A 26,849-nucleotide genomic window follows, 5' to 3' on the forward strand; every position below is an offset into this window, starting at 1 on the left:
AAATCCATTATTCCTTTATTGTACCTTTATTGTATTTCAAAATTGCTCATCTAATTGCGACGAGCGGAAAAATTACTTTATAAAAATAGATAACGCATTAGTGACAGTTTAGAATGTCGGCAGCAGTGAAAATAAATTTAAGATCGGAGTTAAATTTTCTCATTGGTTAGGGAAGTGATGAAGCGATACCTTACTACATCATTATCAAACTATGGAGCAAGGGGAATGTAGTGATGATAATCACAACTCTTGATTTAGAATGGGGGTCTCAAACTCCGGTCCAGCCCTGCTTATTCGTGTGTTAGAGTCTTAATACTTAATTTAAAGCATTTATTGGCTTGGAGTCTACCAACTTTTTCTTAAGATCTAAGGAAATCACAAAAAGCTGCAGAAGCTGTAGACCCCCAGGACTGTTTTAGAAGATTATGTTCTTATCCGTGCATTTACACTACATACGTCCACACCACGGAAGTGTGCATTTCTAATGTAAAACTCAATGTTGTGTTTGACATTCTTCTTGACTGCTTCAGCATGCTCCATAGACATTAATGGGCCCCTGATGTATTAGTGGACACAAACAGGAATGACCTCTTACAGTTCTTGTTAACAACTCTCAAGACATATGATGAATTCACAGAGACACAGCACACTGAAGTCATTCACAAACACAGCACAGACCACGGTTGTTTAGAATTAATTAAGAGGTGCGTCATCCATTTTAAATTCCCTATGTGTTACACTATGTGTTAATTTCTTGATTAGCATGAGGGATTGAGCTCTTCAAAGATCATAAAACAGCTGGCTGCCTTGCAGTTTGGTTTCGTGGGGGGAATCTTCATGGCAGATATGGAGGACTGGTGCAGGATTTGGCTACTGTTTTATCTTGTACTAGACCATCCAGATAAGGTTGACCAGCAGGCGTTGTGATAAGGCTTTTTTCCTCAACGAACAGGTAAGCTTCCTTTGCGTTTTTTTTTTCACCATTACTCACTTAGCACCACCAGGAACACAACCCATATTTGGACAGAATGGAGAAAAAGAATGTGTTAGCATTCCCCTGGGCAGATACTGCAGTGTGGAGGGTGATGCGCTACATTGCTAAAGTGTGAGTCTATCCAGCTGCTCAAAGCCCGTAGCCGAACCCTAACCCCTTTTCCCATTCTTCAATTTTTCCAGCATTCCTTAATCCACGTGTACAGGAAAGACCGCAGAATCTGTGACCGGAATCAGACATTTCTCTTGCCAAGCCAAGCAATGCCGGTTAATTTTCCTAGAATGACATCCTCTTTCGGATTACTTTTAATCCTGCACAGCCCCCTCAGTTCTGAGCTGTCTGGACCCAGCTAAAAACTCTGTGTGATACACACAAATCTGAACAGTAGGACAATCCCAGGGTGAAGCTAATTAGCTTCCAGCAAGCAGTTCCATTCAAACACAGAGTCTGTGGATGGGCTGGAGTTCGGACTAACATATAGCATGCATCACCATTTGGTTGAGGAAAAGCTGTACAACTGCGGTAGCACATTAGCACAAACAAGCCTCAGAAAGTGTCATAAAATATCTATGCACAGTAGCCTATGTGTTATTGACTGTTCACTAACACTGAATAAACTATGAGGTGACTAATGGCTACAAGAATTAATCAAGAGGGCTTTCATGATAAATAATGTATCTGATTTCCCTTGGAAACTTTTGTAAACATTCACCATATTTACTGCACCAAAGTTTTTAATGAAAACACAGAATATAGAATGAAAGCCTATTGCTGGAGAGTATATTAATCTGTACAGTTATACATTACAATATTTAGTAATGACTATTAAGTGTTCAAATGAAAATGGAAAGTAAAAGAAGAATAAGTTTAATCCATGGAAGGTGGATGCAGATTTTGGGGGCCGTGTGGTTCTCAGTCGGACTGGGGAGGTCGTATCAGCCCAGTCCATTGACAGCAAATGAACAGTAAATTTCACCTTCGGCATGGCTTTAGTTCCTCTCTGGGCTCAGCAGAACAGAATGAGTTCTGTCAGAAGAACAAAGGGGCATAGGTGGAAATTAGTTAAACGTTCTGCTGGATATTCTCTATGGGCCGTAGGTAAAGGATGAGCCTAGAGGGTCTGAATGTCTCATTCTCCTCATTATGTATTCTTATGTTCTAACTGATGGTCTCATTAGAAATCCCCTCCATCCATGCTCCCAAAGGGCACACAGAGCTAGATCACACCACGCCCACTCCCTCCCCCCCCACCCCACCCCCGTACACATTTTGGATTCCTGCCGGGTGTGTTGTTTTTACACTCCCTGCCTTACAAACAGGCTCTTAATCTCCCGATTTATGTTTGACGGCAAAGCGTGTGACAGATTTACATCCTGATTTGTTGCCCCTCGGCTAAATGTCAAACGGTTTGCGTTTACGCGACGGGACCCGGGGCCCGGTCCGCCTCGGCACCGTTCCGGTTCGGCCTCGACGTCCGCGCTCCAGGACCGCGCCGCGAAGGAAGCACGTCAGGGGGGTTTTTATTCGAGGCGACACGAGAAAACTCCCTCGGCTGCACATTAGCATCCGTCCTGTGCTGACAGCGGCACTCGAGTGCCAAACTATGAGAGTTTTTTATTCCCGCACAAATGTTTGCTCGTGCAAATTTTCACTGTGCCTAAGGAGCGTGAAAGAAGAACAGCCATTACAGTAAAAACCCTGCCTCACGTTACTGTACCTCCCACGCACGGCTCTTAAAGGAATACTGACGCCCTGCGAGACACATTCAAACAATACGGGTATGGGGGCAAAACCAACAGTTGCTCGGCTGTATAATCCACATACCCCCCAAGACAAAAGCCTCTGCTTTGGGGCGTTGCTTATACAATACACATAACCTGAGTTGAGCTTGCATAAATTTATTTATTTGCATCCAGGCCAGAACCTTGACATTTCAGTAATCTAGCCTTTTTAAAAAGAAGATACAAACTCCCAAATTCCCAACCTGGCTCTCCCTGTCTGGAAACAAAACGATCTCAAAGTGTATAGATACATCCTTCTCAGTTCCAGCTGATGTATGGTGGGGTTTCTGGTGCAAAATATTTGCTGTGCAATGCCTTTCACACTGGTTCATTTAACCCCTCCAATTCACAATCAAGCCATTTGAAAGGTGACATATAAGTGCAATCCATTATTCATGATTTTTTATAGCACCTGCAACCAAAGGCCACACACAATATATATAAGTGGAAGTACTTAGTTGGGAGGTGGCCACATGGCTTCATAAAATAAGAGGAAATTAAACTGGGATGAAAAGTATGGAAATGCATTATCTCGAATAGATCATGCGCTACAGACATAAGGGTAGGTCAGAGGAATTAATTTTTAAAAATTTTTATCCGCCAAGTGAAAGTAACATGGAAAATGACTCTTAGCAATCATGATTGGAGAAGCAGCTGCATATATATATTTAATAACAATATACACACATCATTCATACAAACATACAAATTTAATAGTGAATCTTAAAAAAGCATGTGCAATGTACAAGATCCAATCATAATAATTCTACAAGCAGTTAAGATAAGTCCCGAAAACCAAGTGGTGAGAAAATTCTACTACTACCATCAGGATCATGTCTCAGGGTAAAACAAGGACAAGGAAATTTGGAATCCTTTACAGGGGGAAGCAATTAATTTTTTTAACATTGTGTTCACCTCAAATTGTTATGCCAAAATGAAGCCTCTAGGCCTGTCATTCAACTGTAGTGTCCTCAAGTTAGGAACAGAGAGAACTAGGGGTATGTGTTCTCAAAACCTGCAGAGTCAGCCAACGATTCTCTTCAGCAATACGATCTGACAAGCTAAACCACCACAGCCAATGCACCCAAGGTCCGCACAGCCAGCACAGGCAGACCACAGATATTCAATCACCTAGATAACAGTGATATTACAATATAGTATCTGGTGAAAACACCTTTGCCTCTCTCCACTACAACTGCCACCTTCTAAGGCCGATGCATCAATTATAAGCAAGTCATTAATCCTGCTTCTTCCATCCCTGGCCCTGTCACCAGCTTAATGTCCCGAAAGGACCTGGACTGCACAGTCATGAAAGATTCAATACCATAAAATAATCATGACATATTCACCAGGCACCAAAAAAACAACAAAAAAACTATAAGTGAGTATTTGTTGATGAGAACAGGCCATTTAGCTGACCAATGTTTGTCATTTTACCTACTGTCCAGAGTTTCCCCATGTCAAGCCTGTACTAGAACACCCCAAGGCCCTATATGTCTACCACATGACCCAGGAAGCTGTTGCACTCAACAACTCACTATGTGGAAAACACCCACCTATGACAGAAATCACTGCAGTTGACTACTTATCCCCCCTCAAAACCCGGGATGCGGTGGTATTGATTGACACAAAGATGCAGTGGTTTTCATTGAGACACAGAAATGCAGCGATGCTAATTGAGGCACAGATACACGTTGGTGTTGACAGAAATGCAGCGATGTCACGGTGTTGATTGAGACAAGGATGCAAGGGCGTCGAGTGACACAGGGATGCACTGGAATTAATTGGCATTGCGTCTGCGTCCGCCCCCCCCACAGAGCTACGGTGGGCTGAGCCAGTCAAATGGAGACAGGCTGTCTCACCAGATGGAAGACAATGTCTGTCACAGTGACAGATATGGATCGAGTTGTGTTTTTCAACTGGAACAAGCTAACTTTCACCTGTCTGCACAGGTGTCAGGCACCATAAACACACTACAAAAAAAAAAAAAAGCTTCAAGAATATTCTGAAAAATAAAAAAATGGGGAAGAGTAGAGAGACAACAGAAGGATTCTGAAGCTTTGTTCCATTATTCATTCTTGAGTGGTGTATTCTGTCTTAAAGAAGAGAAGGTTGGATCTTTGCTTTTTTAAAGGGCATCTAATTAAGTGGTTGCTTGGAATAATTATGGAGCAATCAATAAAGGCCATAATTCTCTTAAGACCGTTTAAAAAAACATACCCAGTAAAGATGACAGACAAGAAAAACACCAAGGGATTTCACCTGTCAATCTTTCATTGTGCTTCTGAATAATACTTTTCCAATTATTTTGTGAGGATGCGACGCTTTATTGTGTTTTCAAAACAAAACTATATATGGCTAAATCTAAATAAATCTAGTCATTCAACTGAGGAACCTTCATCAGCATCATCATGCCATTCAAATGTCTCTGCTCCCACATTTAATGTGATGAGCAATACAATCAGACAAAAAAGTACTCAGGATTTATTGTTTCTTGCAATGGGTAAAGTGGTCCACTACACAGAGTTGCACAAAATGCACCTCTGTGCAATGAACTATGTGCACCTCATTTCAGGAAAACATGGGGCTTCTGAGGTCACCTGCGCATAGCATAGAGAACATCATACACTAACACCGGCAGAAAGGTGTTTTCAACTCCTCTTAACACGGTAAAGCAGATTTCTTAAAATATTCCCTTCTCTCTTTTTGTCGAATACACAGTCGTGAGATTACGGCAGTACCTAGAGCAATCAATCAATGTCATAAATATAAATAAATATATTGACTCAAATAGCATTGAGCCAGTACCCCAGCACTCATTAGCATTGTACTAATAGAACAATAATATGGTCATAATTCTTTGCAGGAACAACCTACTATATGTGCCAAGAAATATAAAATCACCCACTCTGCAGAGAGAAGGAAACTGTGTGGAATATTGAACATTACAGATACGGAGATCTGTACTACTACAATATACATTATATATGACTGCAATACTACTACACCTACTACTACTACTACTACTACTACTACTAAACATGTATCTTCTAAAATAAATTCTCCTTTTATCAGGCAAACAGGAAAATAAAAATAAATAAATAAGTAAATAAATGAATAGAGGATTCAGGGTTCAATGGGACTGCAGCCTCTCTGTGGATGGACAGCCGTCTCTTTCTCTGTGGTCTGTCTGGGTGGGCTGCTGATCTCTCTTTCTCTCTCTCTCTCTTGCTGCAGCGGCTCCACGGCCCTCGGCCTCCACATTGCAGGCGCTGTGCGGACAGAACTGCAGACACACAGCATGCACAATGAGGAGGCCGGGAGACCCAGTGCTGGCTCCGCCCATTTCCGGCACAGGCTGGTGATGTCAGCGGGCGGGGAAAGAAACTCACGCACAACACCCTGCTCAAACCCAGGCGGTGATGCACACGATGACTCAGCTTCTGCACAGTGACGTGTAGCAGAACAATTGTCATACATGGTAGTATAACAGTGTCAAGGTTAGTTAAACACAAAATCCATCAAATCGCAGCACAAGCGCCATCACTCCTCTGGTTCAACTCCGTGAGACCCACAGAGACTGTTCTTCTGTTCGACTGTCATGACTTTTAAAGGATTTTTTTTTAAAAAAAGGTTTCTGTTGAGGTGTAAGTAGTTAGCTGTCACGTTTCAGTATTTGTAATTTCTTATCTATTGTGGATCTTTTTGACACCATCCTTCTTCCTGTGGGTCTCTTGCTGGTGTCACAGACTTACAAAGAAAGCAGAACATATAGATATTAGTTCAGACTTCATCAACAAGCGCAATAAAACTATGAAAAACAATTACAGCTGTATTCACACAGTAAAATGTTAATGCAAGATTATCAGGGGTTCGATAAAAAAATGTATTCAATCAGAGTTAAATATAAACTATCCAAGTTGATTTAACACTGAAAATATTACTACGAATGCTTCATCTAGATGACTTCTCAAGCACACCAGCCATTCTAACAGCTTGCAGGGCTAACCTTGACCCTAAACAAGCACATGTCAGTAGGTTAGATAGAATACAACTTCTCAGTATAAGACATCAAATACAGGATGACAGCACATGAATCCAATGAATACCAGTGATGTCATTTCCTGCTTATTTATCTGCAATAGCAAGCAGGCCATTACTTGTTTCCTTTTTTGTTGAGTGTCATGATTTGTCACTGTACAGAAGAAGCAAATGCCATGTAGGCAATGAAGACATATATTCTTAACTTAGTTACCTACTGTAGGTTACTTTTTGGGTCTGTTTTTAGACATAAATTATAATGTTAATATTTTTATTTTTATTTTTATTGTACTTTCACAGTATGTTATATAGTTTAGTTTTTCTGAGCTTCCATGAATATATTATAGAGCTTTCTATAATATATTTCTATGCTATTATTTTCCTTTCCCATCAAGCTGCCGTCTTTCTGCAAATGCGCTAAAATAGAAATGTGACAGGTCCCAAGAGACGTCTGTGCCACAGTGAGTGAAACTTAACAGCCCATTATGCTTAGCAGGCAAAACCGTCTTATAACTTAAGATGGCCTCTGTGAGATGTCCTCCTTTGAGATATCGGGAGAACAGACCAGGGCTGAAGCCGGGTACATGTGCCAAGTTCTCATCTTGTCAGGGAGGGAGAGGTCTGTGCTTTCTTGTACAAGTTCAGTGCCACATAGATTTATGTCATGCTGTAACTGGTAATATACTAATAATGGGTGGCATGGTGGTGCAGTGGGTAGCACTGTCACCTCACAGGAAGAAGGTCCAGGGTTTGAATCCCAGCCTGGGCTTTTCTGTGGGGAGTTTGCTTATTCTCTTTGTGTCCAACCCTGACCAGGATAAGTGGGTATAGATAGTGGATGAATGGATGGATAATAATTATTACATTATTTATTTTATGGATCACTTTTCAGATTCTCAAAGTGCAGTGCAGAGTAAATGAAAAGATACAACCACCATTAAAGCAACAAAAAGACAAAATTATCTCATAAGGGGAAAAGACTGAAATGTGACAGGATGGGAAGACTGAGTGATGTCAAAAGAGGGCAAAACCAAGTGATATTATGAGAGGGCAAGACTGAGAATGCGGACCAACAGTAGGTGCCATTAATCACCCCTCTTGTTCTGTTAAAAAGTTGTGGGTCAGAACATTACAGAACCTGCCAGCTTAATACTACAAGAGAATCCAAGAAGTCTGCTGTTCAACATCAGGGATCATTAAATTCCTCATAAACAGATAATTGAATCTGACTGGACAATCTCCTCTCCATCTAACACCTTAATGCTCTTCGCTGCCGAGTTATAATTAAAAACGAATAGTCTAGCGATTTGGCATTTTCAAACCATAACTCTATAAAATAGTATTTCTGATGAAAAGAGACAGCTCAGTACTAGGTTTAATTAGTTCAAATTCTGATTTCATATTTGAAATCTAAGAATAACAGAAAGATTTTAATAAGTTAATGAGTTAACCTTTGAGGGATAAAAATTCAACTCCTTGATATCCAAAGTATGCAGTATATTTGTAAGTCAGTCTCACTCTCTTGTCTATATGGCCATAGACTAACTCAAAAGGAAAATATAAATCAAGCCATGTTTTCAGTTTCACAAGATAAGTTCTCTCCACAGTTTTTGAACACCATAGAAAGCGCGGGATTCAACATGTGTCCTTAACTTTGACAAATGGAGGTGTTGCTTTTTTCTCTATTAATACAATTTGGCGAGTTCAACAATTACCCAAAACCAGAAACTGTCTGGGAAACAAATTGCAGTTGTTCACTGAATCCAACTTGAAAAGCTAGTGCCAGTGTCAGGTTGTGAAGTACTGGCAAAGATTTTATAAGCTGAATTATCTTTGAACCAGTCTTTAGGGACTCTCAAGTTCATGCAAGAATTGAAAAAAAAAAAAAAAAAAATTACATTTGGCGATATTTACACACCATATTTACAGACCATGGCTGGACTGTGAATTCTTTTTGTCCTTGGTAAACTTTTATCCAGGTGTTTCATGGCAAGAACAATTAGTCCACAGAGTGGCCTCATATCACTTCCTGTCAGAAAATAACAAACAGCACCCTCTCACACCTGTCTGTAGGTGACAGCTGTTAGATTACCTTGCCTCCTGGTCCCTCAAAAACAAAAAACAAAACCAAGAGTAAGTTGAAATGTCACAGATGCATCTGTGTTGATTCCAGAGAAACTGAAACCTCTTGACCAGAAAAGGTGCTCTGCAGAATATACACCAGATAGACTGCGAGTTCAAAACAAACTAGAGAGGATTCTGTCTCTAAGTCAATAAAGATACTGCGTCAGTGAGGGAACAGTGCAAGGGGAGTGGTGTTCAGCTGCAAGTCACACCACGGTTCACTGCTCGTGCATTATTAAACCAAAGAAGATGTACTCCTTTCCACTTACTGCACAAAATGAAAGATTTGTAAAATGCACAGACATCACAGGACTAGAGACGAGAACCGTTGTTCATCAAGATGAATCGGAGATGATCTGAATTCCTCCGGTGTTTTGACACGGGCCCCTCTCTCCTTTTGAATCCGGTCATGGGGTTAAAGACCCACTCCAGCAGAAGTTCTGCCTGGTTTGTTTAGCCTTTTCTTTAAAAAAAAAACTGAAACAGATGGCGTGGGCACGGATTGGCCACTTCCGCCCGTGTTTGTATTCAAAGGAGCGCGGTGATGCGTATGCATCATGAACAGCAATCGAGAGCTGACACACAACCCATGTGGGCAGTCGTATTGCATGTAAATGCAGGCACTTCTCCTCTTGAGTGGGATCACCCAACCCATTCAGTGGGTGGCTGCCGCCCAGCAGGACACAGTCATGTCATCTTTTTTTTGCGGCTTTTCGTTTGAAGTGCCTTCCGATATTTCAGGAGCTAAACAAAAAAATAAATAAAATAACTGAAAAACATTTGGCAAAAGTTCACAGTGGGCTGTACATGGCTTGTGCTTCGCGGGTTTCCTGCTACCTACACGACGGACACAATTTTCACACTGGTGGGTCTTTAAGGGTAGCGGATATGTGAATGTAACTTGCTCTGCGGGGGCGGGGAAGTCCTCGTTTTCCAAAGATAAGCACTGTAACTGTCAAACCAAAAGCCTGGCACTCACAGGGCAAAAAGACATGGCAGGCATCTGTATAATTCCTCTCACGAGGGCCATATTCAGAATATTAATCAGCAATATCTTTACCCTCCATCTTCCCTTGTCAATACAATAGGTCTGGCATTGCAACAAACCAACAGAAGGTACCCTACCAGGCTATGAGCAGTCACCATAAAGCATTACAGTGCACTCATTTTGGAGCTCTGCTCAGCAGAGTATATATATTGGAATCTAAATTGGAGGTCACTTGTGCGCCAAGCGATTCTTTTTAAAAGACAATGCTGGGATCATTTCAGCAGCCTTTCACTGTGCCAGTTTTAGTCTGAATAACTTCTTTTTTTCCCCTTCTATCATCCCCCTCACAGATTAAGGCTACACCAGCTACCACTGGAGTCTCATAACACTGTTGAAACATTTAATTAATAATGTGGAATAACATAATGCATAATAATGTTAAGACAAAGTTGGAATGGGATTTAAAGTGGTAAAGTCTATTCATTTTATAACTGAAAATAAATTATCCAGCCAAATTCCCCCGTCAGATGTTTCCTAAAGCTTCCAAAACAAAGGCTCCGACTGCGGCTTTGAGAAACGTCTGCAGCAATATGTAAGACTACACTGCTGAAAAAAGTGGCTAAATTTTCACATTCTTTGTCAGGATAATTTTTAAACTCCTACCAAATTCTGGCAGGGGTAGGACCTGACTGGCCCATGGGGAAAACTTTCTGAGTGTCTTGATTTTAAATCCGTAACCCTCCTGTGACTAGACTGTGGAGGAAGAAGGAGATGCTCCAAGGCAACTTGAGTCAAAGCTCTGGGACACTCAAGACAGGGAGCTGGAGAGACAAATAAACTATTCATTAGGCAGTCACATCTGTTCTTTTAGGCTGAATAGTTAATCACAGAGAGAGAAAAAGCCTGTCAAGGGAACATGTATTAATCATGGAGTTGCCAAGCCATTACATGGCCTTCTGCGTGTTGAAATACAGGTATACCATTAAATGAATCCACTTAGACAAACAACGTACATCATTAGGTTAAAAAATGCAATTAGTCAATCTGATGACTAGATAGTCATGTGCAATATACACCAAATGCCATAACATGCCAGATTATACATAATATAATATACGGCACAGTAAAGTGATAAATTAACTCTTATAGAGTACATTTGATCCCCATTGGACTCATACAGTATGTGCTTTGTTAGAGGTGAATTAACAGTGGACATTTTACTGCATGCCATTGTATGTGGAACAAAAATAAAAAGAAACAGAGTAAATCAAACTGTTGCATCCATTTCAAGGCCAAACTCATAAGGAGGCTCATCCATACCCACAAACAGAACCAATTAACCCAGGCATTTTCAACATATACGGATCGATTCTCAAACCGAACAAGACTGCATCCCCTCTATTACGATGGTCAAAACGGCAGACGATATTGTACCTGGGGACTGCTTAACAGCCAGCTGACTGTATTCTCCAAAAACCTGGGCAGGTATGAAAGTAGATGAAAGACAAAGAGCCTTTTTTTCCCTTGAGACAGCACCACCCATGTGCAGGCAGGGTGTTTAATCGTTTACTTAAAACAGGCAGATCCCTCTGGGAAATGTTTGCTTTCAGTCTGCAAGCTCAACCCCTGGGTAATGCAAGTCCCTGGCCCAGCGGGGAAGAGGCGAACCCGAGAAAAGCGATGTGATTCAATAGCTAAAAATATGAGGTGGGCCCGCGAGGAGGTGAGGCCAGGCACCGTGGGGATTCCTGTCTGTTTACAGGAAAACAAGGAGCCACTGCGGTCTATACGTTTTAGCAAAAAGAAAATGGCCACCAGAGCACTGCATTGCTTTTCACTGCATCCACTCGAAATGTCCAAATAGCCCAAAGATTTAGACACTTTCTGACAGAGAAATCAACCAAGAGAGGATACAGCCCTGAGCTTCGGCATGAAACATAGATTTTTATCATGTTCTGAACAGGCCTACCAGCTCTTATTTATCAAACTTGATTTTAACTAATTTCCTGGACAGTCACAAATGGAATATGTTTAGTCTCTCTAGCACTACAAGTGTATCTGGGAGAGAGGAGGCCAGCAAGCAGGCCATTGAATGAATCAGCCGTAATGAATTGGTTATGAACTGGCCTTTGCAAAGTATTCATGGAACTGCACTGAAGACTGAAGATGCTGAGCTGACCAAGCGCATTCTAAAAGATCCTGCTTTTGACAGCTGCTCTGCCTGTGCTACCTGAGGGAAAAGAACCACATAATGCTTTCGATAGCAGAGAAAATTTGTGCCGTTTTCTAAAGCTCAAGTGGAACCATTAGACTGACTATTTATCATGATGTCTGGTCATCTGGTAAAGAGGATTTGAGCATGTCTTAGTGCAGCGATATTCACAGATCACTGCCCCACCCCCTCCCCCACCCCACATCACTGTCAGGACTCATCAACCTAGTGGTGGTTTCAGGTTAAAGGGCACATGTGTCATCACTCCACAATAAATCTCCTTCCTTAATAGTACCTTGGAATTGGAATTCGAAACGTAATTTGAAGACAGATTTGAAATTTTAAGCTAATCCTACTTCAGATCCATTTTCTCAACTTTTCTTTTTGATTTGATTTTTTTTTTCTCTCAATAAAAATTTCTCAATATCCAGTCCAAGTTCTTTAACATGCATGGGATGTTTTGAATTGAGTGGCACTTTGTTAGCTTTTTTTTTTTTTTTGTTTAGCTTTTCATTTTTAAAAATTTGCCTGAATAATGACTTGCTGACTTTCAGCCCACTAGGCTAGCTATTATCATCACATCAATCTTGCGGAACGCCTCTTTAATAATTCGAGGTATGATGATGACAAAGCTTTTCCGTGACAATGTACTGGCAGGCACCGTGGGCTTGCGACACAAGATCACCCCTTCAAGAACAAACTCGCCGGTCAGGTCATGACAGTACCAGCGTGTGAAATTAAAAGTGCCCGGTAAATGCGGCAGTGCCGGAGTTGGTGCATTCATGGGGGACTGCAGATACGTTTGGCAATCTGCTAACCGCAAGGTGAACGCCTCCAGACTGGGAAAGTGGGGGTGGGGGGAAGGGGGTTTGAGGGGGTTGGGTGGGGGGGGCAGCTCTCTCTATGCGTTGCTCCGTTTGCTGTCTTCCCAGTAATACGCGACGCTAATTCGTTTCGGTCCGTGGTTCGAGTGCCTTCCTCCAGGCTGGCGTGCGAACCTGTCTGCGTGCGCCCCGTGCGGAACCCCCGCTCCGTTTCCCCGGAGGTCACGCGAGAGCAGCCAGTGACAAACACGCGGCCGCCCCATCAGGCCCAATAGCGCTCTTTTCGTCTCTACGCGTCCTTTCCCCCGGTCTCCAGTCAGTCAAACGCTACGCTTGTCACTCCGCCAGCGCCGCGGCGGACCTGCTTATCGGGATCCTTTATTTCGGGGGGGGGGGGGGCGCTCAAACTGTCATCCGCACCGCCGCGCTAACAGCGTGTATCGCATTACAGGGAGCAAGAAAAAGCAAGATCTGTATCTCCTGCTAAACAAATTAGCCACGGGCACGGAAAGCTCCCCACAGGGAGCGGCGGAGGAGTTTATGATGGGCGTTAACGCGGAGCCGCCGCTGTTCTGGCGCGCGCGCGGACCGCGGGGTGTGAAACAGTTCTCGCGGGCGAGCGGATCGGAGGAGGGCTTCAGCCGCCCCGCTCCAGGTGAGCAGATGGCAATGCCAGGGACTCCGGGGGCACGGACTGGCTTTCCAAATTCAGGAGAGAAAAAGTGCGCAGGAAAAAATGTTAAATAATGAAAATGTTTGTTCCTCTGAGTGCAGGCTCCGAGCCACGGCGGGGGTGGAGCCTGTCACTCTGGCTCCGGCTCAGCGCTCGAAAACAGCACGAGAGAACGCGCTGCACCCCTGGCCCTGAACCGAGGTTCAGCACATTCGTGTGTGCGCCCCTGTGTCTGTGCAGGCGTGTGCATGTGTGTGTGTACAGTATCTGTGCAGGTGCACAGGCGTGTGCACGTGTGTGCGTGCACGCATGTGTTTGTGCAGGCGTGCGTGTATCTGTGTACAGGCGCACAGGTGTGTGTGCATGTGTGTGTGTATCTGTGCAGGTGCACAGGTGTGTGCACGTGTGTATGCACGTGTGTGCATGTGTGTGTCTGTGAAGGTATGTGCATGTGTATCTCTGTGCAGGTACACAGGTGTGTGTGCATGTGTGTGTCTGTGCAGGATGTGTGCATGTGGTGTGCATCTGCAGGTGTCTGTGTGTCTGCGTGCATGTGTGCATCTATGCAGATGTGTGCATGTGTGTTCGTGTCTGTGTGCATTTGTGTATCTGTGTGTGTGTGTGTATGTCTTTTTATGTTTGTGTGTCTGTGTGTTTGTTTATGTACGTGTGCACGTGTGTTTGCGCGCACGTGTGTGTGTGTGTAAATGTACGTACGCACCAGATACATATGTGTAGAACCAGATGCTTTCCACCTCAGCCAGCTACATTGAGATTTTCCATCAAGTCTATTAACAGATTGTTCTTCATATGCTTCTGCACACAAATGCGCCATTGCATCGCACAGATTTGTCCTTACTTTTTCCACTCTGCTTCATCATCCCTTGATTACACAGTATCTGTGTGCTTTTAGCACACTGTATTTGCCCCAAAACAGCAGAAAGAAATTCGACAACAAAGAAAGGGTCAGAGCCATTTCATGATTTCGTGATGAAAGTGCCTTGCACTGAAAAAGAGAAGACAGGCGAGACTGAGGTAAAGGCACATTTTTTTCTTCATTGTAATAAAATTCTCCCTAACAAGGGATGGTCTTTAAAATGATAACTCCGCCATTTCAAAAACATTACTCACAGAGAAAGCCTGTCTGAAAGCCAGTCATAGCGGCACTGGAAAAAACCAGAGAACATACAATGTGTGTGTGTGTGTGTGTGTGTGTGTGTGTTACCATTACAAAGGAACCATATTATCACTATGGTTTCTCTATAGGTATTTCAAAAAGGCTTAGTTTTACTCTACATTGCAAGTGCAGCACTACAATTGTGTAATGTAATAATGATACAGTAACAGTATGTCCTGCCAGTAAAGAATTTGAATTTGAACGGAAGACACATTGGCACATTATTCTTCCACTGCATTTGGGAATTTCAAATAGGAATTAAAAAAAAGAAAATGATCCAATACCCATTTTTTTTTTCAGGCAGATTTTTGGAGATGTTGTCTTTCATCAGCAGTTTACAACAGACAATAGCTGCGGGGAAGTATTTCCCTTTGACTTTGACTCCAGGCTGGATTAAATCGACTGTCCCCAGAAAGAGCGGGCTGTGAACTAACCACAAAAAAAGCGACCATCCAACAGCACATCGAAAGGGGGCTTAGTCGCTGTTGAATTGAGGAATATCATTTCCCTGGTTATCAAAAGGCAATTCTCTGGCTATCCCTTTGAAGGGAATCTTGGGATGAACAGAGAGCTCTAACCTGCCCGAAGCGTTTGACAGAAATAACCCAACACCAAGGTAAGGCAGGAATTTTCTAGGGTACTTCAATGTGAGGTATTTAAAATATCTCAACATACTTATTACCCTTTACAAATCAGATACCCCGCTGTGTGCTGTATCAGGAGTCCAAATACACCACTGCAATGATGGTTTGTGTACAATTTATGTAATCAGACCCTTCAAGGTTTCACAAGAACACAGATAGTCACCAGTACCTGCGACACATTTTTTATATATTACAGAGAAAAATATACTAGCAAATAAATGTGGTGGTTACACTTTGATGATTTCTCATATATATATATATATGAAGGGGCTCTTGATTGCCTGGACTACTGTAACACCCTGCTGGCCAGTGTACCACCCTGTACCATCAGGCCTCTGCAATGCTGGAATAGAACGCGTCTGCCTACCCGCTCTTCTCAAGGCCAAAATTCACACAGGCACCCTCTCGCTGGCTTCTGGTGCCCGCGCACATTCAGTTCAGATCTCTCACGCTGGCATACCAAGCGGAGACTGGCACTGCCCCTTCCTGTCTTCAGACAATTATCACATACACTCCAAGCGGGCCTCTCCGTTCACCGTCCTCCTGCCAGCTGGCCGGCCCGTCCCTTTGAGCTCCCAGCAGCCACTGCTCGCGGCCCCCGCTCGTCTCCGCTCTCGTCCCCGAGGTGGTGGAACAGCCGTCCCCCAATCACTCAGGAAGACAGATTCACCTGTTTTTTTCCCCCCAACCATCTCAGAAGTCGCACTTACAAATTTCAGATCAATGTTTCTATTTAACCACTTAACATCGTTTATTATGTTTCTATCCAATAAAAAAATAATGAAAAAATAATGAAAAAATAATCCTGTTTTACCCTTCTATCCTGTTATCTTACAAGTCTCAAAACTCCACACCGAGTTCTGGGGACTTGGCCAATTACTGGACTTACTGTCAGCCATTCCAGTATTGTGGACAGTATTTTCTCGGAGGCCAAAGAGACCAAATGGGGAGCGCCATTTTTTTTTGCCCCTTGTCACCGGCGACTGTAATATGCGGTCTATATTTGTGACAGTGTGTGCACCAGAGCTGGCAAGGCTCCACGGTGCCTTCTCTGAGCACAAAGTAGATTATTCTGGTGACTGAGCATCTCGACTCGGCAGATAACAGTCAATGGATTGTTTTTTTTGTTTTTTTGCCTTTATTACGCTTCTTGGGGTGACCTTTCTTTTGCTGTTTCCCTCTTTATCAGACCTGGCGGCTCCAAGTCTCTGCTGGGCTGTCTGGGGGAGGGGGGTTGGGGATTGGGGGTTTGGGGGGGGGGGGGGAGAGGGTGAGCAGGAGATGCTCGCTTGCCCCAGTGAAAGAAGGTCCAGGCAGTTGAGCCTCTCTGTCATCATGACACAATCTGAACCCACCAACCAAACAAGCACTCCCCGGTCCAGAAATAAGTCCCAACTAATAAAATTAACCAACCCGAAATAAATCCACGTTCAGCAATTACTTAAGATGAAGTAACCATGAACGCAAGCCAGTAACTCATGGGAGTATTTCCATTCTGTTAACCCCCCCCCTTTCTCTCTCTCTCGTTCTCCCGTACCACACCTCAAAGACAAAAGTGTGTGAAGCAGATCACTGTTGCTCATCCACAACTGACAGGAAAATGACAAATGAGCACGAGTTCTTCTGTCCCAGAACCCTCAATGGGACGCCAGCTCTTAGCTCTAGTGTCAAGCCAGTGACAGACAGTGGAACAGAGGGAATTAGAAGAGTTGTTTCGGGCATTGCAGGGAAAAGAAAGGCAGAGGGAGAGGACTTTCCCAGGCTGCTTATCGCAATTTTAAAGCACATTGGAAAAAAAAACCATCATAATTTTAACAGATTTTATTTTATAAAAGCACATTTCAGGATCTCATAGGCCGTTAAAACGAAATAAAGGGAAAGCTGTCTTTAACCACCACAAATATGTAGCTTACTGGGCAAAACAAGATAGCCATTTAGTGCCAGAAGCTCACCACAAATCAGCTGATGTGGAGAAGCGAGGTATTAAGCCCGTTAAATCTGGGGATGATTAGGTTGCCAAGTCGACAGGTTTATGATTGGGCCAGGACACAGGGGAGGGCCCATTGTCTTTGCAATAAGTGGCACAGTGACTCACAGACCTCGGTTTGATGTCTCATCTGAAAAACGGTGTTATTGATAAGCTTCCTGTGGCCCCACCATTTACCTTGCTGCGATGTGCTCAAATATCTGTGTGTCCCCTGTCTGACTAAGAACCGGTTACCCTCTGCCCCTCTTTGTACTGATGATTATCTCTGGGTGTACCCATTTATTTGGATAAACTGGTACCTTCACCGTCCCGTTCCTGTTGTTACTTTATGGATCCCTCAAACTAGACATAAATAGAACATATTATTTGGGTGGATTGGCTACCAGAAGACATGTTTTGTTAAGATTATTCCTCAGATAGGCCAGATGATTATTTGGATTCAATAGAGGGAAGGAAACTGGCACAGACTTCTGACACAGGATCTGACATAAACTTTCCATACAAAAAAAAGAGAGAGAGAGAGAGGGAGGGAAAGATCATTCCCAGTCTTGCATGTGGCTTCCAGGTGCCAGGACTTCATGTGTGTCTGCATTTTGATCACTTGGAGGTACATACCCTACATATAGCCTGTACACAGACCTCACAAGATGGGCAAAAAACACACAAAAAGACCTCCCAAAGAAGTACTGACAAATTCTAATCCAAATGGCACAGTAGGCTTCTTTTCAGGCGGCACAGAGGTACAAACCATTAAAAAAGAGGCATGCAGCCATTATTACATACAAATCACATGCACGCAAATATGCAGTTCAGATACTTGTCTTTCAAACAACTCAGCATGTTTAATCCAGATATTCTTCTCCAGCTATATCGGTTCTGTAGTGCCTTCCGGGTCCCCTGATAGGACCTCCCTACATGGGATAGGCTGTCAGTGTTGGTAGGGTGGGTCCCGAATAAGGCCGACCCCCTCTGCTCAGACACTCTCCGGCTCCGTGTGAGTGTGTGTGTTACAGTGCGGAACGTCCAGTCCCCGGGGACAGCATGTTTTTTTTTCGGACAGCCAGACGACTCAAATCACCGTCAGCGGGCTCACACTGGCAGGCCCGTCCCGTCTGGAGCCCCCTGGGTCACCCTGATGGACCGCCTCACCGATACGGCTCTCTGAGACTTCACTTACATCAAAATAAATAATAAAGACGGAAATAAACGCGCACTCTGCGAGACCTGGATTTAAATTGCAGTCGACTGATGGGCTGACTGCACAGCTGGACTCCGACACGGATCATTTATTTAGCAACCGCTGAAACATTTATTCCAACACAAAGGTATAAAACTCTAAACGCATTTCACTTTTTTAAATGTTACCCCCGGAAACCAATAAGAAAACAAACATCGCGCAGAACGGCAAATAGGAATTGGTGCTGCATTTAAGTCACTTTCACTTTTTTCTTCCAAAATTTCTTTGCTGAATTTAATTTCCTAACACTCAACATAAGCATATCGCGAGCCTCGCCGTCATTGGCCAGCTCTGCTTCTACACAGTGCTCTTTCAGCGAGGGATCAAGTGTGCTTCGCAGAGCTTACATGTTTTAACCGAGCTGCAGGGCGCCAACACGCACGTTGAATGTAATTAACGGCGTTGCAACAGCCCCTTCTCTTCTCGTTCAGTTTCATCTTCTTTGATGTAGAAAACCAAAGGCTGCAGCCAATTCACTTTTCTTTTTTTACTCTGTAAACTTGCTCTGCTTCATTACATCAATAGGTTACCTCTTTATCTCTTGCGGTGTAACTGCAGTGCAAACATGGTGATGTCTGATTAGCATCAAAATAAACCAATACTGTTAAGAACTGCATTTAAAAGGACAAATACGCAACACTCAAGGACAAGCAGAATCATTTATGACTTGAGGCCTAGTCCCTGGAGTCCCCTGTAAAGTCTATATAAATCATTCCACTTATGTCATTATGCAACATGCCTGCTTTGAATGACATCATACAGCTTGCTGCTCTGCTTGTGTATGTACCTGTTACCCGCATGAACAGTTTAAGAGTGATAGCCATCCTTGTTCAAATGTACAGAACACTGCGCACAGTACATGTGAATCATCAAAAAAAAAGAAGAAGAAAAAAAAAGAAGAATTTCTGTAAATGGCTTGCGGGGAACCGTCTGACCGGTTGGTCTTGAACACAAGCCCATTTTCACAGACTGAGTATTTGGATTAGCCCTGTCACGGAACACTGAAAGTACCACGGACGTTACATGCTAAGAATAAGCACCCTGCAAGTTTTAGGCCCCCATATGTTTCACATTTTGTAGGTCTTTGTAAAGAAGAGTGCACATGACTGTTTCACATCAGTTATACCTCCTGGGAAATATTGGTGGCTTCAAATCATTCCCAGAATTAATTTTCCACCGCAGAAAACATCACAGATCACAATTCACAGGCAGCAAACGTGCACTAAATACAAAATAACATGTTAAAAAAATAGAAATACAATTTTGGTTATCCTTGTCTAACAATATAAAAACAGTAATTATGAAGAGCGATTGGAAATCTGGCCAAAAAAACCCCCCCAGACCTCAGCTGTGCTGCAACACCAGTGATATCGGACTCCAGTCCTGGAAGGCTATGGTGTCTGTATGTTTTTTTGTGATTTCTTTTCAATGAGTGGCCAATTTCTAGCTTCCAAGTCTTTGAAAGCAAGGTGTTTGGACTCTTTAGCCAATCAATATCATAAATTAACCGCTAAGTGCAGAAACACAGCAACGACCAGCAGACACAGTGACCGAGACCAAGGCATGGAGCACCTGACTGCAAGCTGAGAGAACAAGGTCACATGACGGGCTCATGGAAACCAAACCGAAAACGCACCACTCGTAAAGCACACAGGGCTCCAATCAAACCGAGCTGGGCTTGTCCTGCAGGAAAACGAATGCAGACACCTGCAAACGGTAAAAGGGGAAGTGAACGTTTGTCTATTATTTGTTTAAAAGTAATAATAATTCCAAAAAAAGGAAGAAAAAAACAAACAGCAAGGGCCATTCACTTTACCCAATAGAATTCAATACCTCATGCTCAAGGGTGAGTGACTAATTTAAAGCCAAATATTTACTTTTTCCCCAGAAAATTATTTTATAGCATCATTAATTGGCGGTTACTGAAATTGACAGAAGCAAGCTTAAGAAAAGTACTTGGAAATTCAAATATAATTAGAAGTGTAATGTAACTGTTTTACATTGTGTCAGAGAATTCAGAGCACCCAAATGTATTTTTCAAACTCTTAACTAATAATAATTATTATATGCACTGACAAGCACTATGTTATCATCTTAAAACAGGGTTCTAGTCTATTTTCATTATATTTTTTCTAAGCATGCATTCAAAAAAGCTTTAAACAACAAAAGCTAATTTGCACTAATTCATTTACCACCTGCCCTGCAAGTATACGGAAGATTATGGGAATTAGACGGGAAAGGAGAATTACTGTACAGTATGGGGCAGGATTTAAGATGGAAAAGAATAATCCTGCCTGAATTTCCTTTTTCTTATCTAATTTTCTAATGGAGTTAATCCGTTCCGCAGTGGATTACATTTGAAGCGTCGTCGATTCCGCACGCCTCTGTGTTCAAGTTTGATAAACACATGGGGCTGTTTCCTACAGTATGTGCATGGGGCTGTCTCCTACAGTATGTCTCCAAATGCGCACGGCGAGCAGCTCCTTCCACGGACAGCCAAACAGGGAGTTCTGGCGGCTGCGGAGACATGGATTTAATCTAAGCTCCACTGGCAGAGCCAGAGAGGAAGCTCTGGCCTCCCCAAACCCAGAGGAGACACGGGCCGGTACGGCTCAACAGCCGTCGCAGGTGAAGCCCACCTGCCTGCCCGCCTCTCTCTCTCTCTCTCTCTCTCTCTCTCTCTCTCTCTCTCTCTCTCTCTCTCTCTCTCTCTCTCTCTCTCTCTCTCTCTCTCTCTCTCTCCCTCTCTCTCTCTCTCTCTCTCTCTCTCTCGCTCTCTCTCTCTCTCTCTCTAGAGAGAGAGAGCCAGGTGAGGCCCGAGAAACAGGGAGGGCCCCGCTTCCACCATTCCGCGGACGAAGAGGTAAGACACCTGCCATCCAGCCCCGGGAGCCAACGAGCGCACCGTCTCTCTATCTCTGGCAAATATTTACGTGAGAGGATAGCGCACGTATGGCCTACCGCGGTTTACAAACTGCACACACGATGATGATTAAATTACAGCGAGGTAAGCAGCAGGCCTGAGAAGAACGGCCGATAGCTACCGCGCAGGGCGCCGCTTGCCAAATTTCTACGGAAATTTTCGGCAAGATAACAAAAAAGGGTGCAGGCCAGCCCTACAATAAACACCCAGGCAATAAGGAACAAAAATCAGTTCGGTACTTTAATAGACTCACAATTAATAATTAATAACAATTAACATGACAAAATAAAAGACCTAAAATAAAAAAAATGAAAAACAATCATGCTTCAAGTCAAACAGAAATAAAAGGATCTGAGAAATTCATTCTCTTTTCCTTTCAAATAAGTAACATGGGAAATGGGCAGAAAACCTGAACTGCCTAGAAAGCTTTTCTGTCATACCATGAGATATGAGCAAAACAATACACATTTTTAAAAAATCAAACATGGCTTCATGAATTGGATATATATTCAAACCAGCTCCACAACAGACCAAAAATCGCCACAGCCAAGTCTACTGGAAAGTCAATCCACTCTCCAGGAGCACAAACAAGGTTGCTTTTGACCCATTTAAGCCCACAGGCATCTAATGTTGCCAAAGTCTCTGCCGCTCTTTTTCCATCTGGGAATATTTTTTGAATGACTACAGTTGCTTTAAAAAGAAATCTCTGGGAAAAATCTGGGCATTAATGGGTTAATAACCAATGAAATTCATTTTTTTTCCGACCAGACAATAGTGATAGCAGGGTGTAGGATGGACACCAAGTCAGCCATGTTTCCTCAGGTAACCGTAGCACATCGGCCTCCTAGCTATTCAACAGAGACCTGCAGGTTACATGGAACTATGAGCCAGACTGGGCTAAGACTCCGGTGTGTCCAATTTCTGGAGAAGACGTTTTGCTAATAAACCAACTATGGGCTTCTTCTTCCTGATGAATCATGGTCTTATGTGTATGTGCAGGAGGCGGCTCAAGCTGGCGGGTGCATTTCAAATAATTGTTTGACCCAGGCCTGGAGAGAATACTGCACAATATGCTGTAACCACCATACAGAGTGCAGTGCAGAGAGAGAGAGAGACACACACTACCACAACACCCCACCAATTTACTGACATGCACACAATACAAACACACACAAACACACATCTGCTACTGAATTACTGTTTACTTATTATCCACATTTATTATTGCTGTTACTTTTTTCATGTTGCCATGTTCCCTGTTTCCACATCCAACAAGCTTCGGCAATACAATTGTACAAATCTGTCATGCCAGTAAAACATATTGAATAGAACTGAACTGAATTAAAAATGTGTGTGAGAGAAAGAGAGAGAGAGAGAGAGAGAGAGAGAGAGAGAGAGAGAGAGAGAGAGATTTGGCAGGGAGCACTCAACTCCCAGTGTGCAAGAGCAGTATTACTTCAGTATTAATGTGCTCATTTTATCTAGCTAGTGCTCAATCGAGTTGATTGATTTGAGCACGGCTGCAGTACTTTATACCAGTTCATAAAAACCAGACAGTGTATCTTCCAATACACAAATAGAGTCAAAGGCTGGATCCTTGTGTCCGGCTGGCTTCTTTAGGAGCACATCACCACACTATGAAATCACTGAAACAAGCAGACATTCCTAAACATTTTATAGAAAGAGGGCAATCATTTCTACATAAACCAACAAATGAATTCTTTATATTTAAATGCCAGTGTACTTTTCCCTAACATCGAGGTTCACATACTGTACATACTGTATATACTGATTCCTCATACAAGATAATCGATTCACTGATCACACAAACAGAAAATATATTTTAAAACAATACGAGAGAACACTTGTCATAGCTGTTCATATTCATAACTCATCAGGAATTAAGCACACTGATTTGAACTAGGTAAATGGAGGCTAGACCTGGGGCTTTTAAGTGTGCCAAAACCAGTTGCAGCATCTCATATAGGACTCCAGGGGTTAAATAATTTTTCACTCATATCCACAGGCTCACAGTTAATCAATTGGTCCACCTCAGTGGTTTTCTGGTATATTACTATTTCAGGACCAAAAGCAGCAGCATGATTTATGAAAGAAGATTATCGTTGCAATGATACTGTTAAGAGTTAATGAGGCAGAAAATGTTCACAACTGAGTATAACATCACGCGAGATACAACAATGATAGTAATAATTATTATTCAGGTCAGCACATGCAAGAGAATCTGGCGGTCAGCTTTAAGGTCTTTTCATGGTTTATTTACATATGAAAACACTTGAAAGCCAGTCAATTCCAATGCTGACGCAGTCATGACTGCCTTCACTGCTGTTTTGCATCACTGTAAAATCCAACACAGGCTGCAAACCTGTCCTAAAATGAGGTTTGTCCACTTCATGGTTGCATAAAGGTAACAAAATATGTACAATTCTGGACACAGCATGTTAACAAAGCAAAGTGATCTAGAAAATGTCATAATCAGAGGTTCAGGTATTTACCAGACAACCCTTTTTCCAATTGAATGGGGATCTAGACACTATACGATTTTGTGGAGTGAAAATGAGCAAGAAGTGTGTCTTCACCAATATGAGATCCGTAGGTAAGATAATCATCTCTGGGATGCACATTCTAAATGCATCTCTCCACAAAGCACAGAACACGATTTATAATAAATTCGTATTTGCGTGACTGCAGTATGTCTCGGCAATGGCTGAGCTTTAATTTTGTGGGTATGAAACTTGGTACGCACTGAAACAATGCGTATCTTCATTGGCAAATTCGTCAAACCGTCCCTTGCAAATTTTGACCTTGACCTTTCAAAATTGACCTTCATTTTTTCATTAAGTCACTTCTATTATTAAACGTCAGGGTCCGCGTGTTCTGTCAATAAAGTCACCATTACGTGACACATAATTTTAAATGATACCACATACCTTTTGTGGGGTGGACCATATGAACGAAAAAGTTGTATGAGAGAGCGAAAGAGTGCTACTGATATGTCCTCAGCACGTTACCCTATCACAGTCAAACGCACCACATGATAAATTCAATTTGTTCATTATGTTTTGACATGGAGGTTATTACTGGTGTTTGCTAAGGGGTAAATAATTCTACGGTTCACCCTTAATCACTTTATGCGATAAAAACACAGCCTAAATTATCACTGCGGTCGTAGAACGTTTTTAATCTGTAATTTCAGGTGACAGTGAGAGAGAGCGAGATTGAAAAAACGCGAAGCAAGAGGTGAGCACAGCACTTCCATTATTCTCTGTGCCATAGATGCCAACACCCTAGCAATTAGTCTACTCAAATGCTTTGAGTTCTACAGACACGTTAAATCTCCATTCATCGTTTTACTTCCGACGCATGGTAGAAGCGCAACAGCAGACACTTGTTTTCGAAACACGTACAGCATATATACTGAGCATATTCCGGATAATGCTTTCAAATAACCATTTTTCTCTTTTTTTATTAGGTAGTCTACTGGGTAATTAATAAGGTGACACAGAACACACGTTAACGGTAAAAAGTAAAATAAATCACACTTTTCAAAACGGCGCAGTACCCTAATAAACTCACAAATCTTATTTAAAATAAGAAAACTCACGTGGACGTTTAAACAACAAAAATCTCTGAAAATGAAAGACGATATCGTTAGAAACGTAGCCAATGCGGTGTAAAAGAACATATAGACATTCCAGCAAATCTAATCACAAGAAATGCATATATTTTTTAACAATTACATACCTCTGAAGTTAATTTATTTCAGATCCCACAGACACAGCTTTCAGTTACATTCTCTGGACGGTTGTTTTTATGTCTTTGTTTCATCCTCAATCGTTTAAATTCCTCTTTCGTGAAATTCCTAGCTGGAACGCTTTGCTCCGTCAATACTCAAACCCAGGAATGAGGTAGCTCTGATTTGCCGTTAGACAGCATCTGTAACCACTAGCGGCATGCATGTCACACAATCCAGGGCGCTGCGTAGTTGCGGTATTCGCAGTTAAGTACGGATGGGCGCAGATCTTCAACGAATGCGGGAGTAGGACCCTAGTGAAATACTCCACTTTTTACCTTCCATAATAGAAATGCCATCGTGGTCTAGTTTGCTTATGTTTTATCTACTTTTGTCCACGCAACAAAATCGCAAAAAACAGAGAGACGTCTGGAGACCAGCCAGTGGGCAGGCATCCTCGTTCAAGTCATCTTTCGCTGCATGGTTCACAGGAATATTGCTGACGGCAGCGAGAGAAAGTCAACAGATAGCCAGATACCACTGCACGCTTTGTTAAGCGCTTGTTAAATCTTAGATTCAAAGTGGACCCTGACCCTACTCCAGAGACATTTAATGTTTTCCCCCCAAACTGTGCCTTGCTGGTTACTGCTGACAACTGGTTACCTAGCCCAACAATTGCGGTATATTATAATGTTATTCATGGGAAAATGCCTGTATATTAGCTATATTATTTCTACGACCATTGGCACTATAGCTTAAGGGAAATTCTGAACACTGCAGCGTTTGCATGCATAATTTTTCGGGTTTCGAAGAAAAAAATTAAAAATGATAGCTGGACACACAGTATATGAGCTGATCGTAAGTGAAATGCATTTTTATAATAATAATAATTTTAAAAAACGCTTTACCATCGCTTTTTTCATTCAACAATGCGCAGATTTGCTTTTGCCCACTCCCTCGCGTGGAAAGGTTAACCCCAGTATAGCCCAGTTTTTATTCGGATATAGGCTGGGTAAGTCCGAGCCGGCTAAAAAACTTTAACTTTTCAATTAAATGTACACTTAACGCTTAGACTATATTAAGTAAGACATGTGGCAGTGTTATTACACTGTCATTTAATAGGAGCAGAACTGTAAGGTAGATGGTTTGCTAATGTGGACGGTTGGGGCAGACTGCCAGTCTGAACAAATCTAATACGGTGCTCTCTCAGCAAGAGTAGACTAAATGGGAATTTCAAATGTGTTAATGTATCATTTAACCTAAATTATAGGCTGGAATTATTCACATTAGTGGAATAAGCATTTTGCCTTCTTCCATTCACCCCGCCCAATCATGTATTACATTGGGTGTGACTATATATTTTAGTATTATGTTTCTTATGCTTTCATTTGCATGTTTATTTCAGAATATATAAGTAATCAGCCCATGTGTTAGTGTAGCATCTGTTAGAATTGCTTTCATCCATTCATTCATTGCTATCCTGTCAAAGTTAG

At 42.4% G+C, this 26,849-nt stretch overlaps 1 protein-coding gene across 2 annotated transcripts in view; it reads right to left on the reverse strand.

Annotated features, from left to right (window-relative positions):
- Nucleotides 1–25,863, reverse strand: part of LOC135250230 (5-hydroxytryptamine receptor 2C-like) — a 63,990-nt gene extending 38,127 nt beyond the window's left edge. For both annotated transcript variants that reach the window (XM_064326317.1, XM_064326318.1), the window contains exon 1: nucleotides 25,368–25,863. The gene's annotated coding sequence lies outside the window, so the exon portion shown is untranslated. The remainder of the gene's footprint in view (nucleotides 1–25,367) is intronic.
- Nucleotides 25,864–26,849: the final 986 nt, after the last annotated feature.

This window comes from Anguilla rostrata, chromosome 3, assembly GCF_018555375.3.
Source record: "Anguilla rostrata isolate EN2019 chromosome 3, ASM1855537v3, whole genome shotgun sequence".
NCBI lineage: Eukaryota > Metazoa > Chordata > Actinopteri > Anguilliformes > Anguillidae > Anguilla > Anguilla rostrata.